This window comes from Mobula hypostoma, chromosome 3 (assembly GCF_963921235.1).
Source record: "Mobula hypostoma chromosome 3, sMobHyp1.1, whole genome shotgun sequence".
Lineage (NCBI taxonomy): Eukaryota > Metazoa > Chordata > Chondrichthyes > Myliobatiformes > Myliobatidae > Mobula > Mobula hypostoma.
This window is the reverse complement of record NC_086099.1, coordinates 75,700,855-75,717,806: the sequence shown is the minus strand read 5'-3', so window position 1 is coordinate 75,717,806 and position 16,952 is coordinate 75,700,855.

Here is a 16,952-nt window from a genome sequence, read left to right as displayed (position 1 = left end):
TCCTTCCTATACTGAGGCAACCAGAACTGGACACAATACTCCAAGTGTGGCCTAACCAGAGTTACATAGAGTTGCTTCATTACCTCGCCACTCTAAAACTCTATCCCTCGACTTATGAAAACTAAACACCCCATAAGCTTTCTTAACTACCCTATCTACCTGTGAGGCAACATTCAATGATCTGTGGACATGTACCCCCAGATCCCTCTGCTCCTCCACACTATCAAGTATCCTGCCATTTACTTTGTACTCTGCCTTGGAGTTTGTCCTTCCAAAGTGTACTACCTTACCACTTCTCCGGGTTGAACTCCATCTGCCACTTCTCAACCCACTTCTGCATCCTATCAATGTCTCCCTGCAATCTTTGACAATCCTCTACCTATCTACAACACCACCAAACTTTGTGTTGTCTGCAAACTTGCCAACCCACCCTTCCACCCCCACATCCAGGTCCTTAATAAAAATCATGAAAAGTAGAGGTCCCAGAACTGATCCTTGTGGGACACCACTACTCATAACCCTCCAAAACGAATGTACTCCCTCCACCACGACCCTCTGCCTTCTGCAGGTAAGCCAATTCTGAATCCAACTGGCCAAACTTCCCTGGATCCCATACCTTCTGACTTTCTGAATAAGCCTACCGTGTGGAACCTTGTCAAATGCCTTACTAAAATCCATATAGATCACATCCACTGTATTACCCTCATCTATATGTCTGGTCACCTCCTCAAAGAACTCTATCAGGCTTGTTAGACACGATCTTCCCTTCACAAAGCCATGCTGACTGTCCCTCATCAGACCATGATTCTCTAAATGCCCATAGATCCTATCTCTAAGAATCTTTTCCAGCAGCTTTCCCATCACAGACGTAAGGCTCACTGGTCTATAATTACCTGGACTATCCCTACTACCTTTTTTGAACAAGGGGACAACATTCGCCTCCCTCCAATCCTCCAGTACCATTCCCATTGACAACAAGGACATAAAGATCCTAGCCAGAGTCTGAGCAATCTCTTCCCTCGCCTCGTGGAGCAGCCTGGGGAATATTCCGTCAGGCCCCGGGGACTTATCCATCCTAATGTATTTTAACAACTCCAACACCTCCCCTCCCTTAATATCAACATGCTCCAGAACATCAACCTCACTCATATTGTCCTCACCATCATCAAGTTCCCTCTCGTTGGTGAATACTGAAGAGAAGTATTCATTGAGGACCTTGCTCACTTCCACAGCCTCCAGGCATATCTTCCCACCTTTATCTCTAAACGGTCCTACCTTCACTCCTGTTATCCTTTTTTTCTTCACATAATTGAAGAATGCCTTGGGGTTTTCCTTTACCCTACTCATCAAGACCTTCTCATGCCCCCTTCTTGCTCTTCTCAGCCCCTTCTTAAGCTCCTTTCTTGCTTCCCTATATTCCTCAATAGACCCATCTGATCCTTGCTTCCTAAACCTCATGTATGCTGCCTTCTTCCACCTGACTAGATTTTCCACCTCACTTGTCACCCATGGTTCCTTCACACTACCATTCTTTACCTTCCTGACCGGGACAAATTTATCCCTAACATCCTGCAAGAGATCCCTAAACATCGACCACCTGTCCATAGTAAATTTCCCTGCAAAAACATCATCCCAATTCACACCTGCAATTTCTAGCCTTATAGCTTCATAATTTGCCCTTCCCCAATTAAAAATTTTCCTGTCCTCTCTGATTCTATCCTTTTCCATGATAATGCTAAATTCCAGGGAGCGGTGGTCACTGTCCCCCAGATGCTCACCTACTGAGAGATTTGTGACCTGACCCATTTGGTTACCTAATACTAGATCTAGTATGGCAGTCCCCCTAGTCGGCCTGTCAACATAGTGTGACAGGAATCCATCCTGGACACACTTAACAAACTCTGCCCCGTCCAAACCCTTGGAACTAATCAGGTGCCAAACAATATTAGGGAAGTTAAAGTCACCCATGATAACAACCCTGTTACTTTTGCACCTTTCCAAAATCGGCCTCCCAATCTGCTCCTCGGTATCTCTGCTGCTACCAGGGGGCTTATAGAATACTCCTAGTAGAGTAACTGCTGCCTTCCTGTTCCTGACTTCCACCCATACTGACTCAAAAGAGGATCCTGTTACATTACCCACCCTTTTTGTAGCTGTAATAGTATCCCTGACCAGTAATGCCACCCCTCCTCTCCTCTTCCCACCTCCCTATCCTTTTTAAAGCACTGAAATCCAGGAATATTGAGAATCCATTCCTGTCCTGGTGCCAGCCAAGTCTCTGTAATGTAATTCTCTGTAACTTCCGCCACCTCCAACGGCCGACGCAGGCTGGGAGACCATTTCGCTGAACACCTACGCTCTGTCCACCAGAGAAAGCAAGATCTCCCAGTGGCCACACATTTTAATTCCACGCCCCATTCCCATTCTGACACGTCTATCCACGGCCTCCTCTACTGGCAAGATGAAGCCACACTCAGGTTGGAGGAACAACACCTTATATCCTGTCTGAGTAGCCTCCAACCTGATGGCATGAATATTGACTTCTCTAACTTTATTTTTTCCTCCCTTTTTTTCTCTCTCTCTTTTTTCTCCCTCTGTCCCTCTCACTATAACTCCTTGCCTGCTCTTCACCTTCCCGGCTCCCCTCCCCACTTCTCTCTCTCCTCAAGCTTCCTGTCCCATGATCCTCTCCCTTCTCCAATCTGGTATCCCTTTTCCCAATCGACTTTCCAGCTCTTAGATCCACCCTTCCCCTCCTGCCTTCTCCTATCATTTCGGATTCCCCCCCCCACCACACTTTCAAATCTCTTACTCTCTCTTATTTTACACCGCACACTGTCGGAGCAGTGCTGCCAGGATAATCAAGGACACGACCCACCCAGCCAACACATTTTTTGTCCCTCTTCCCTCCGGGAGAAGGCTCAGGAGATTGAAGACTTGTACGGGCAGATTTGGGAACAGCTTCTTTCCAATTGTGATAAGACTGCTGAACGGATCCTGACCCGAATCTGGGCCATACCCTCCAAATATCTGGACCTGCCTCTCGGTTTTTTTGTACTACCTTACTTGCCCTTTTCTATTTTCTATTTATGATTTATAATTTAAATTTTTAATATTTACTATCGATTCGTACTCCAGGGAGCACGAAGAGCAGAATCATATATTGCTGTGATGATTGTACGTTCTAGTATCAATTATTTGGCAACAATAAAGTATAAAGTAAGATAAAAGTAAAGTTTTAGTTAGTCCTGACGAGGGGTCCCGGCCCGAAACGTCGACTGTACCTCTTCCTATAGATGCTGCCTGGCCTGCTGCATTCCACCAGCATTTTTTGTGTGTGTTGGTAAAAGAAATACTTGCATTTGTAAAGCATCCTTTATTTCTCCTTCAAAATGTCCCACAGTATGTTACAGCCAATTAAATATGTTTGAGTGTAGCTATTGTTATGATACTGGAATTAGCACATGCAAAATGCCAACATTTAGATAATGCCCAAATCATATAGTTTAGAAATATTAAATAAAAGATAAACAATGGCCAGAACTTTAGTAGAAACCTTCATGCCCTTCTTTGAAATCGTGTCATACGATCCAAAATTTACTTTGACATAAGTGAGAAGATTGGTCCACCTTTGAAAAATTTGTGGAAGCCGTAGTAAGACAAGGGTTAACATAATATCCAGGCAAGTTTAGACTGCAGTTGGAGTTCAGACAGCCCAGGCAAGAAAGGTCTTTGAAGACTTTTCTTCCCTTTACACAATAGGGGTGTCAGAGACAGACGAGATAGGAATATAATGGACGAATGTGAAACTTACCCAGTAACTGAAGAACAATTGCTTTACTAACTTCAGAATAACACTGGTTGGCAGCTTATAGTTTCAATTGACTTTTAACTCTCTATTGTGAATGGTGATTGATCTTACAAGTAAGGAATTCAAACATTCACAGTTTACCAAATGGCCAATATCCATACCTGCTAGCTAATCCTGTATAAAAATGACATTTCACTGTTCAGAGATCAGAACCGACTGGTGACAGGGGCTATGCTGTTCTCCTTGTGCACAAGGAAAGTAAAGTATGATTGTGCAGTAAATGTGCATGTGTTCTGACTCCATTTATTGGCAATTACATTTTCATACAAACAAATATGTCTCATAGGACATAGAAAACATAAATATTTACTGTATGATAGTACAGCACAGGACATGTTATTTGACTCAGGATATCATGCTGTCCTTTTAACCTACTATAAGATCAATCTAACCCTCCCCTCGCCCACGGTCCTCCATTTTTCTTTCATCCATGTGCCTATCTAAAAATATCTTGAAAGTCCCTCATACCTCTGCTTCTACCACCTCCATTGGCACAGTATTCTAGGCACATATCACTCCCTGTTCTTAAAAAGAACCAACTCTGACACCCTCCCATCCTTTCCTTCAATCACCATAAAATTAATGCCCCCTTGTATGAGCCATTTCCTCACTGGGAAACTGTCCCTGGATATCTAACCACATTAGGGTCCCTCTACATATGCTTCTTATCAGCTTGTACACTTATATTAAATCACCTCTCATCCTTCTTTGCTTCAAAGAGAATGGCCTGAACTCACTCATCCTATTCTCATAAGACATGCTCCCTAATCCAGGTAGGATCCTAGTAAATATCCTCTGCACCCTCTTGAAAGCTTCCACATTGTTCCTATAATGGGGCGACTAGAACTGACCACAATACTCCAAGTGTGGTCTAACTAGAGCCTTATAGAACTGAAACATTATCTCATGGCTCTTTGTCTCCTACCATAGTGATGTAATTACTCAGTATTGCATTGATATGTAAAGGGATGTGAAGAAATGAGATTATTAAATTGATTTCTCCAGAGTAAGACTTGAGCAGACAAGATGGCAGAGTGGATTGCTACCCATTGAGCTATACTGATACTGGAATGACATTGGACAGACAGTAAGGATATGCCTCTAACCTGATGACATGAATTTCAATTTTTCTAACTTCTGCTAATTTCTCCCCCATTCCCCTTCACAGCTGTTCCATTCCCCATTCTGGTTCTCCTCTTACCCATTCTCTTCTCCTCTCCTGCCAATTACCTCCCTCTTGTGCCTCTCCTCCTACCCTTTCTCTCATGAGTTACTTTTTCCTTCTATCAGATTCCTTCTTCTTCAGCCCTTTACCTCTTCCACCCATCTCCTTACTTCATCTCCCCTCCCCCACACACCCACCTTCTCCCCTCAGCTGGTTTCACTTATCACTTTCCAGCTTGTGCTCCTTCTTGGCCCCCTCCCCCCATCTTATTTTGGCTCCTTCTCCCTTCCCTTCAAGTTCTCAGCCAAAAATGTTGATTATTTATTCCTCTCTATAGATGCTGCCTGATTTGAACTCCTACACCATTTTGTATGTGTTTCCCAGTCAGAAAACACCTGCTGTTAGCCAACCAATATAAAAATGTGCTAGCTAGGATCTAGAAGAAATTCAATGACACAAAATCAGATGTAATGGAGAGACAAAGGCAACTCCGTAGAGAGAGACCTATTATGGACGGAGTTGCATTTAATTTTTTAAGGACACAATTTGGAGTAAATAAATGAAAATAGTAATATTAATTTATATAATGTCAGATTTGCACCAGTCTATCTTAATATGGATGCAAATATGTATAATGCAGTTGTTTTCACTTCTGAATTGCTAAAAACATGATTTAAATAGAAACAGCTTTTCTCATCAAATTTATGAATGCAATGGTAGATCTGTCCTTATGGGTTCAGACTGTTCTAATACTTAAGTACAATATTGCCATTTCATAGCAAGCCATGAAGTTAAATCGGTGGACAGCCTCCCCACAAATGACATTGCAGCACATAAGGCAATTAATAGAGAGCAAAGTTATGAAAGATATCGGTTCTCAGGAGGCTGCGAAGGACCATGAACCACCTGGTAAGTAGTATTGTAATCATACATTGTGTGCTTGCACGACATGTTATAACAATCTTTCCAAACAGTGATTATACTCAAGTGCTTCTTACTTAATATAACGCGAATGCAATACCCAAATGAATAAGTTTGCTCAGGTACTAATAATGCCCCATCTGCTGTCTTCACAGAGAATAATGAAGCCAATGTTCTCCAGGGCACAGACACGAAAGACTGATCATCACATGTCCGTACTTAAATCATTGAGAGTTTCTAAACATACACTTCGGGCCCAAGTTAAATGCTCGAAACAAGACTCATGTGGAATGTTAATATCTGATTAATATTAAACCAATGAAACCACATTCACATTTTTAATGATGGTGGGCTGGAAAGAGCCAAACAAACCTGCTTCCAGAAGATGAATTATTTATTTGATCTGATTGAAGTACAAGAAATGAGACAGACCAACATTTCTTATATAGTGGTGAACTACCTTAGGCTGAGAGGTTGCTAGAACTTAATGTAACTAACATCACAAGCTTTGACATCTCTTCTCTTTTATGAGTATAACCCATATGTTTGTGGCAGTCCTGATGATTGGTCTGATATCACTTCATATTGTATATTTTATGGTCATTGACTGGAGACAGCCTTTCCTGGCTTCAGCGCCCTTGAGGTTCATAGTCTGTCTTTTAAGATCAAACTCTAGGTAGATGTTGTCAGCCGTCTACCCACAGCTGACAGCATCTAATACCAGAACCTTTAAACAGAATCAGAATCACTGTCTATATGATATGAAATTTGTTGTTTTGCAGCAAAAGTACAGTGCAACTAAATAATATTATTATAAATTACAAAAACAAAATAAATAGAACAATACAAAAGTAATAAAAAGGTAGGGCTGTGGGTTCATAGATGGTCCCGAAATCTGATGATGGAGAGGAAGAAGTTGTTCTGAATCGTTGAGTGTCGGTCTTTGGGCTATTGTACATTCTCTGTGACAGTAGTAACACAAGGAAAGCATGGCACAGATGTTGAGGGCCCTTTATGTTGGATGCTGCTTTTGTATGGCAATGGCTCGTGAAGATGTCCTTAATGATGGTGAGAATTCTGCCCAAGATGGAGCCAGCTGAGTCTAAAATCCTCTGCAGCCTCCTTTGATTCTGTGCATTGAGCTTCCATGTCAGATTAAGGTGCAACCCGTCAGAGTGGTCTCCTCTCTAAATCTATAGAGCGTAGAACACTCTGACTTTGGTCTTTGGTGATATACTAAATCTCTTGAAACCCTTAATGGAGTGGAGCCATTGGCATACTTTTTTTGTGAGTACATCAGTGTTTTCAGTCTAGGATAGATCCTCTGACATATTAACTCTGGAACTTAAAAATACTCACCCCTTCCAATTCAGTGTAGACTAGTGCAAGTTCTCCTAACTTCCCTTTCCCGAAGACCACTATCAGTTCCTTGGTCTTGCTGATGTTGAGTGTGCAATTTTTGTTGTGACCAGATGATCTATCTCAGTCCTGTATGCCACCTTATCACCTTGTGAGATTTTACCAACAATAGTGGTATCATTGGCAAATTTCTAGATTCTGTGTTTAGCCACTTTTATGAGTGTAGAAAGACTACAACAGTGGGCTAAGCATGAATCCTTGATGTGCAGCTATGTTGATTGTCACTGAGAAGGAGATGTTATCACTGATCCATACTGACTATGGTCTCCCAATGTAGAAGCCAAGGATTCATTTGCAGAGGAAGTTACAAAGACTCAGCTTTAAAAGTTTGATGATTAATACTGAGGTTTTAATGGAATTCAATACTGTGCTATAATTGACAAAATTCCACCTGATATATACCTTGCTGTTGTCTAGGTTCTCCACAGCAGAGTGGAGAACTAGTGAGATTGCATATTCCACAGTTGTAGGCAAATTGCAGTGGGTCCAAATCCTTGTGCAGGCAGGAGTTAATTCTAGCTATAGCCAACCTCTTGGAACACTTCAAGATGATAGATATGAGAGCTTCTAGTCGATATTCATTAAAGCAGCTCCCCCTGCTTTTCTTGGGCACTAGTTTGAAGCAGGTCGAACCTCAAAAGACAGCAGTGAGAAGTTGATGATGTCCATAAGATGAGAAGATATAAGAGCAGAATTAGGCCACTTGACCCATTGAGTCTGCTCCAGCATTTTATCACGGCTGATCCATTTTCCCTCTCAGCCCCAATCTCCTGCCTTCTCCCTGTACCACTTCATTCCCTGACTAATCAAGAATCCATCTGTCTTATATATACCCAATGACTTGCCTCCACTGCCACCTGTGGCAAAGAATTCCACAGATTCACCACTCTTTGAACATTCCTGCAAGCTGATCAGCCCCAGTTTTCAGTATCTGGTCAGACATGCCTTGCGAGACAACACCCTGTTCTGACATTGGCCTCTGAGACAGAGATCACAGGTCATTGGATGCTGTGAGGATTTGCACAGGTGTAGTGTATTCTCCCTTTCAAATCTCTAACTAAACTTAGTGTTCTCCTCATTTACATAAAAATCTAGTTTATCAGATCAACAGATGATATGACCTTTGAATATGCAAGATACTATATATCTGGAACTACATATGTCATCTCATTCTGTCTTATGTCAGCCTGACATCTGTTCAGCACAGATTTAATAGATTAAAGATCTTAAATATATTACTTTCCATGTGAGAAAGTATATTGGATGATTCCTTATGCTTGTCCACATACAACCAATTTCAAACTCTTCCATGGCCTATGATTGTTTCATGGAGACATGAGAGACTGCAGATGCTGGAATCTAAAGCAACATAAAAGATGCTGGAGGAACTCAGAAGGCTGGCAGCATCTATTAAAGGAAACGGTGAGTCAATGTTTTGAATTGAGGTCTTTTATCTTCACTGAGACTCAGTTCCTTGCTGAGTTCCTAAAGGCCAATTTATACTTGTGCATCAAATGTATGCCGTAGGTACGGCGTAGCCGCATATCCTACGCTGTACTCTACGCTATAGCCTAATGTGCACCTCTCCCAAAATGTAACTACGTGTCACAGCAACGCAGACCTCAACAACTGTGATTGGTCCGCTTGGTAGCATCACATTCCCTCCTACGCTGCAATAGCTTCCCATTGGGCGACTGAAGGGCAGGGAAGGAACTCTAGCTGCAATGCTTTCCATAAAGCTTTACAGACCTCCGAAATTACGGAGGACCCCGTGCTTGATGCCAGTTTGTAGCTAGCTGCTACAGCCTGTTGACTTCCACCTGAAGCTAAAACTCGAATGATGATTGCCAGTCTCTGAGTATACTTTGCGTACACTGATGCGAAATAAATGGTTGGAGACGATGAAGCAAATCGTCAAATCTACCTGCCAACAACCGAAAATACTTGAAATGCATTCCAAGTAAATCAGTTTCTCGCCTATATAATGCACTCTCCCATGCTAAAAATGTAAATACACTGTATATTAAAGAGAAGTGGGAGAAAGAAGCGGGGTTGGTACTTTCAGAGGAGGCTTGGGGGAAAATCTGCAGCTTTCAATGGTCCTCGACTAATTCTTTGACTTGGAGAGAACATTGTTGGAAAAACATTATAAGATACTTCAAGACCCCATATCAGGAAAAATATAAAGATACAAATGTGATGTGTTGGAGAAGGTGCGGCTCCAAGGAGGCAAATCATTTTCATATTTTCTGGGATTGCCCTAAATTAAGTCTATTTTGGGAAGGTATTCATAGAACATTAGTTAAGGTACTTAGGTCCCAGATACCTCTGAACTTTGAGACGCTCTATTTGGGGCATGTATTGTTCCTTGAACAGAAGGAAGATATAAAGTTGCTGCAGGCCCTCTTAGTGGCAAGTAAGAAATCAATCACTAGAAAATGGCTAAATCCAATACCACCTACATTAGAAGATTGGTATGAAATTATCTTGGAAATATTTAAAATGGAAAAGTTGACTTACTCCCTGAGAACTCAAAAAGAAACATTTTATCAAATCTGGAATAAATGGATTGAATATATAACCCCAATGCGAGCAGACTTTAGATGACTCTCCTAATGATTTATATTGCTCTTCTCATCAACACAGTAATATTGCTAACGTAAGCACCCCTAGTCTAAATGTTTGTTTTTTTTTGGAAAATAGAGAATTAACACAAGTAAAGGGAAAGATTTGGGAAAGGGATAAAAAAAAAAGAAAAAATTAAGTAAATAAGTACATAGGGATTGGATAATTATGTCTGCGGGCAGGAACAAGCACGAACAAATTGGGATATAAACACCTACAATGGTTGGTATATAGGCTTGTATGCAACATTTTGAACCAGTGGAAATGGTCCGGAAGGGTTGTATGGAAACTATTATTACCATTTTTCTTAACAACTAATTTCATTACTTAGCCTAATAGGTTAGATTTACCACAGTACATAATTATCTATTTAAATGTTTATTTTCCTTTTATATCATCTCAATGTGTACTTAAGAATGTATAAATAATTGTAGTTTTATACATATAAAAAAATGGAAAAGGTTATATGTGTGAAAAAAGTACATGATAATTGTGAATTCCTTATCCAAATAAAAAAAAAGAAATGCATTCCCTCGTCCATGTCTCTCAGTGGCCGGACAAGCACAGAAAATTCACCCTCCTTCAGTTTCAGTCGCCATTGTTTGAAGTTTGAGTTTCTTCGAGTTGAGTTTCAACACGAAGAAACTCAACACAGTGGCATAGAAATCCCACCAGAGCAACGCAGACACACCAATGCACAAGTATAAATGCTCACAACGGCGTAGCCCACTTGCGTAGGCTACGGCGTAAGCTAGTACACACAAGTGTAAATCAGCCTTAACGTGTCTGCTATGATCATTTCATCGGCAAGTAGTAAGTGTGGGCTCCCTCACCTCCACCTCTCTGACTCTCAACACAGGAGCGCCTCAGGGATGTGCACTCCCTGTATACCCATGACTGTGTCGCCACCCACAGCTTTACTCTGCATTGATTGGTCTAATCTCAAACAGTATGAGGTGGCCTACAGGGAAGAAGTCATCTCTCCGACACAGTGCTGTCAAGAAAACAACCTCTTCCTCAATGTCGCAGAAACAAAGGAGCTGGTTGTGGATTGCAGGAGGAATGGAGACAGGCTAACCTCTATTGAAATCAGACAGTGGAGGAAGTTTGGTATGGGCTCCCAAATCCTAAGGACTTTCTACAGGGGCACAATTGAGAGCATCCTGACTGGCTGCATCACTGTCTGGTAGGGGAAGTGTACCTCCCTTAATCACAGGATTCTTCAGAGAGTGGTGTGGACAGCCCAGTGCATCTGTAGTTTTGAACTTCTCATGATTCAGGACATTTACCAAGTGTGAAAAAAAGACCCGAAGGATCATTGGGGACCCAGATCACTAGAACCACCATCTATTTTAGCTGCTATCATCTGGGAAAGGGTACCACAGCATAAACGCCAGGACCAACAGGTTCCAGGACAGTTTCTTCCACCAGGCCATCAGACTGATTAACTCACACTGATTTAAGTGTATTTCTATGTTATATTGACTGTTCTATCTAGTACAACTTATTATAAATTACTATGATTGCAAGTTGCACATTTAGACGGAGATGTAACGTGAGGATTTTTACTCCTCATGTATGTGAAGGATGTAGGAAATAAAGACAAATTCAATTCAATTCAGTTCAATTCTTCATCATGTTTCTTTGCTGTGAAACCATGTTACCGAGCCCACTATCATAAAAAAACCATCTTATTGCAAGCTATTATAATGCAAAAAAAAATGGAACATACAACATCAAGCAGTACAACACAGGAATAGATCCTTCATCCCATGATATTAGTGCTGACCTCCATTCCAGTTTAAATAACTTAAATTAATCTCATCTGCTCGTACATGGTCTATATCCCTCCATTCTCTGCCTTTCATGTTCCTCTATAAAAGCCTCTTAAAAATTGTCTAGATTTTGGTGGAAAAAGACCTGGTGAAGACCAGTTTCCTATTTTATTTTTGTAGATTTTGTAAGCTTTAGATCTGGACTAGAGTAGTTCAAATAGTAAAGCTTCAACTAACATCTGCCAGCAAATCTTCCTTTTCCTTCCACAGTTTGATATTTTCAGCAGTTCTTTGGTTCCTTATGGCATGCTGGGATATTATAATTGGTTGATATTTTATGTGTTTAATCCTTCAGAGTTTAGCTCTCAAGATCTTTAATTTTGCTTTAGTTAAGTGCAATCTTGCTGTACATGTCCCTGCATGTTGAATAAATTGAGAACAAATATAATTATTATATGGTTCTAATGAGAAGCTCCTGCTAGACCACTGCATTATAAAAAGAAGTTTAAAGCAAAATCAATAGGCACTACAAAATATTATCATCCTCCATTGCTTCCCTAACAACACTACATCAAATGGAGCAATACAACTAAAAATGCACCTATGTTTTTAATCTGGTAGCTGTTCACTTTAGGTTACTTTGTGAATTGCTGCACTGCAGCAATAGGGCATAGCTAGTGTTCTCTATTGCTCCCAGATCTTTGCCTTAATGCCATTAATACATCACTTAGGTTAATCTGCAAGGTTATGACTGATTCGTCGGGCTCCATTGACACAGAACCACACTCCTTCGCTGAGAGGGTCGCAAGAGTGTAGAATAAGCTGCCAGTTCAAGTAGTGCATGTGAGCTCGATTTTAACATTTAAGAAAAATTTGGATAGGCATTTGATGGTAGGGATATGGGGGGCTATGGTCCCGGTGCAGGTCAAGTAGATCGTTTAAATGGTTCAGTATGGATTAGATGGACCAAAGTGCCAGTTTATTCTGCTGTAGTTTTCCATGATTCTATGACTTAGCATCAAACTATCCCTCCACGAACTACAATTGGAATGGTTTAATAATGTTCACATTTCAGCATACTATATTAAAGTCAATTTCCGTGAAGATTCTCCTGATCAATTAAAATTTCACTGAAAATGCTTGACTTTCTCATTGGGATCCTTAACCACTTCATTCGAAGACTACAATCAGTATGGATCACAAATAACATCTCCTCCTTGCTGATAATCAACAGAGGTGCACTTCAGCGATGTGTGTTTAACCCACTGCTCTATCCTCTCTCTCGATACTCATGACTGTGTGGCTAGTCATAGCTGAAATGCTATCTGTAAATTTGCTGATGACACCACTGTTGGCAGAATCTCAGGTATCGACGAGGAGGCGTACGAGAGTGAGATATATCAGCTCGTTGGGTGGTAATGCAACAACAGCCTTGCACTCAACAACAGCAAGATCAGATAATTTATTGTGGAATTCAGGAAGTTAGAAGAACACACACCAGTCCTGATAGAAGAGTCAGCATTGCAAAAGGTGATCAGCTTCGAGTTCCTGGGTGTCAATATCTCAGAGAATCTATTCTGGGCTCAATAGATTATATGATCATTAAGAAACTATACTTCATTAGCAGTTTGAGGAAATTTGACATACTACAAAAATCTCGAGCAAATTTCTATAACGTACTGTGACTGGTTGCATCGCAGCCTAGTATGGAGGAGTCAATGTATAAGATCAAAAGAAAATTCAAAGAATTGTAGACCATGTCAGCTCCATTACAGGCACCAATCTTCCAGCTACAGATGACATCTTCAAAAGGCAATGTCTCAAGAAGGTGGCATCCACATTATGGACCCTAACCGTACAGGACGTGCTCTCTTCCCATTACAACCATCAGGGAGAAGCTACAGGAGCCTGACGATGCACAGTCAATGTTTTAGAAACGACTTTTCCCCTCCATGATTAGATTTCATGAATGGTCCATTAAATCATGAATGGTTCATCAGTATTTATTTATTATCATTTTTATTGTAACTAGTAGTAATTTTTTAATCACTGTACTGTTGCCATAAAACAACAAATTTCACGACAGATGTCTGTGACATGTTGTGTATGTGGCCTGATTACACAACAATGCTATTAATAAAAACGCTGGAGACGGGAGCTAAATTTCATGGTTCTTTACTGGCATAATCTGAACTCGACACACACGTACAGATCAATACGCGCCTAATAGCACAAGCAACGACGCGTTACTAAAACATAAAGTAGTGCCTTATTATAATGTAGACTATACGGTACAATAATAAACTTGATTCTGATTGTCTTCCTTACATTGATTTGTAGAGTTCCATACTTGAATAGTATTTCTTTATAAGCCATTTTGCAGTACTGAAAAAAGTCTTCATTACCCTTTATTACACTATACTTCCAAAAGGGTTACAGGCTATAGGTATATTGACTATATTCTTTGATGAAACTGTTAATAAAAGTAAACAACATTTTTAGAACAATGATTCCACCAATATAAAAAAAAGTTGTTTACATTTGAAGGAATACTAAGTTGAACATGGGACCTTTGAAATGTCTTTCCAAGTATTATACACCATTGCTACCTAACGACTTGTGATCGCCTTTTGTTGATAACCTCTAACCTCCAATGCTAATTTTATAATTATTAGAGGACCATTCTTTTATTTCAGCCATACTAAATTAAAATGCTTAGAAAGAAGTGAATATCCCTTAAGGGTGATATAAATAATAGTGTTTTAATGAATCCTCCTCTTTTGCAATTTTAACAATGAAAACAAAATGCAGATGCTGGAAACCTGGAATAAAACCAGAAAATGCTGCAAGATAGTAGTCAGCATTTGAGACAACATCTCGGGAAAGAGAAAATAAGTCAACATTTTAGGATGAGTATTCCTTAGAATTAGTTTAAAAAAAAGAGAAAACAAATTAATAGTAAATTTCCAAGAAGATGGTGGGGGCATAGATAGGAAAAAGGTAAAATCTCTGATTTGGCAAAATTACTGTTGTTTTGAAGATATATTATGTAGGTTTGCTGGTCGAGTGGTTGTTGGACCAATGAGAGAAACCAAGTTCAAGTATAAATTTAATTATCATTAAACCACACATCAATATAGCCAAACTAAACAGTGTACCTCCAAGGCCAAGGTGCAAAACACATTATCAATAGCACACAGCACATAGCACACAGTACAAATAGCAATAGAGTAGAAAAACACATAGTCGCAAAGAAATCTGTCTCTCTCTCTCTCTCTGGCTATCCATCCCATAGGATGATGATGGTTCCTTTCAGTCAGTTAGTGGGGTGGTACCCCACTCCTCAGAAAGGAACAGCGTGTGTATGAGTGGATTTTAGGTGAGTAGGGGGTTGCACAGGTCCAGACCCACCCTGTCAACATCCCCTCCCGGATCCAGCGGCATGTTGGTGTCCAAGATGGCTGGGGAAAGTTCTGTTGCAGTGAATGTACAGACCAAGCTTCGATGCAAGGGATGCCCTTTCCGCGCTTCATGGCACCTGTTTGCTAGATGGCTGTTGACCCTACGAGAGGGTTCATTTGCCCTTTGACAGGACTTGTTTTTCATCCTGCAGAGTGTCTAGCCACCCTCCTCACCAGGCAAGCCGACCACCCGACCATGCGACAGGTAGTACTGGGTTACGTGGTACCAGTAGCACTCAGACGAGTGACCTGACCAGAAATAACCTTTATAATATAACCTAAGTACCTGAGTAGCATGGCCTGTAGATTGATGGCCAGTTGTCTTGGTCCATCTTGTTCTTCTAATGAGTAAACACTGGAGGGCAGCACTGAGCAAACACTGAGAGCAGCACTAAATGAACACTGGAAAACAGCACCAATCAGAGGGGCCAGCCCAACCCAGTACAGATCCCAGCACATCCACAGAGAACTCTGCTGTCTCCCACACTGCCTCCGGTGTCTCCTCTCCTGGGTTACTTACAAGCAACACTGCTACGAGGACCTAGTCCTCATCACAACTGAGGCAACACTTCCCCGCCGTTGCCTCTCCAATGAACCAGAGAACTGGATTTGAAGTATTATTCATTACCAATGTCCAATAGGGACATTTGTTGTGTGAAATCAGTTTACAGATTTGGTCAATGGGGCAGAAGAAGTTCAACTATTTATTTGGAGGACAAGACAGACTCTAAGCCTTCAATAACCCTGTCAAGTTACACACAGTTACAAATACTCATCTAAACTGAACATACACATAGTGGGAAATACTTACCTAAAGTCTGTGCCAGGGCCCTCTACACTGCAACATACCTTCACTGTTTATCATTTCCACACCACTGTAGATTAGCCCATAGTGACCCAGAGACCTCAGTCCAGTTCTCCAAATGAAATGATTTTAAATCCAGATGGGGATCTTAACCCTTGAATTAGGAAAATTGAAGTTATGAAAGGGCTTTAGATATGTCGCAGATGTGAGTGGGTAAAAGTTGGACAAGGAGAGAATAGGAGAGGCAAGGTAAGAATAAATTCATTCTGTTGCTCTGAAGTAATGGAATTTGTAATTCATAATTCTTCGGGAGAGGAAATAAAATGGCCTCTGTGTCTTTGGAATCTTCCGGTAAGATGGTGGCATGTTCGGATGCAGCAGTCCCTTCGGGGCCAACGAAAGGCGTGTTTTTTTGGTGATTGTCAGACTGCACTGAACCCAGGAGCTATGGGTACATCAGTGAGATGCTCATTGTTTGGAGTAGCCAGCTAGTGAATCAGAGAGGGAGAAGGTGACCAGCGGGTCAAAGAAGGAGCTGGCCAGTGGGATAGAGAAGCAGAAGCCAGATGGCAGGTCAGAGAAGGAACTGGCTAGTGGGTTGGAGAAGGATAGCCCAGCTGGCGGGCTGGAGGACCTGTATTGCATTTGGAGGAGCTAACTTGGATGCAGACCATATTGCTGCCTGCTATTCAAAGGTATTGGGGTTTGTGCTCAGAAGCAGCATGCTGTGTAACCGTGAATGACTGTCTAGGATGCTTCTCTTGCAATGGTAAGACTTTGTTGGACATTGATAATGTAATTGCTGCAGGCCCGTTTCCCTTGTTTGCTAGTGAGGCAGCAGAGTGGCCTCGGTTATAGCAAGGATTAGGCCTCAAGCCGCGGGCTTGCCTGCTGCTGCAGACCAGGTGAG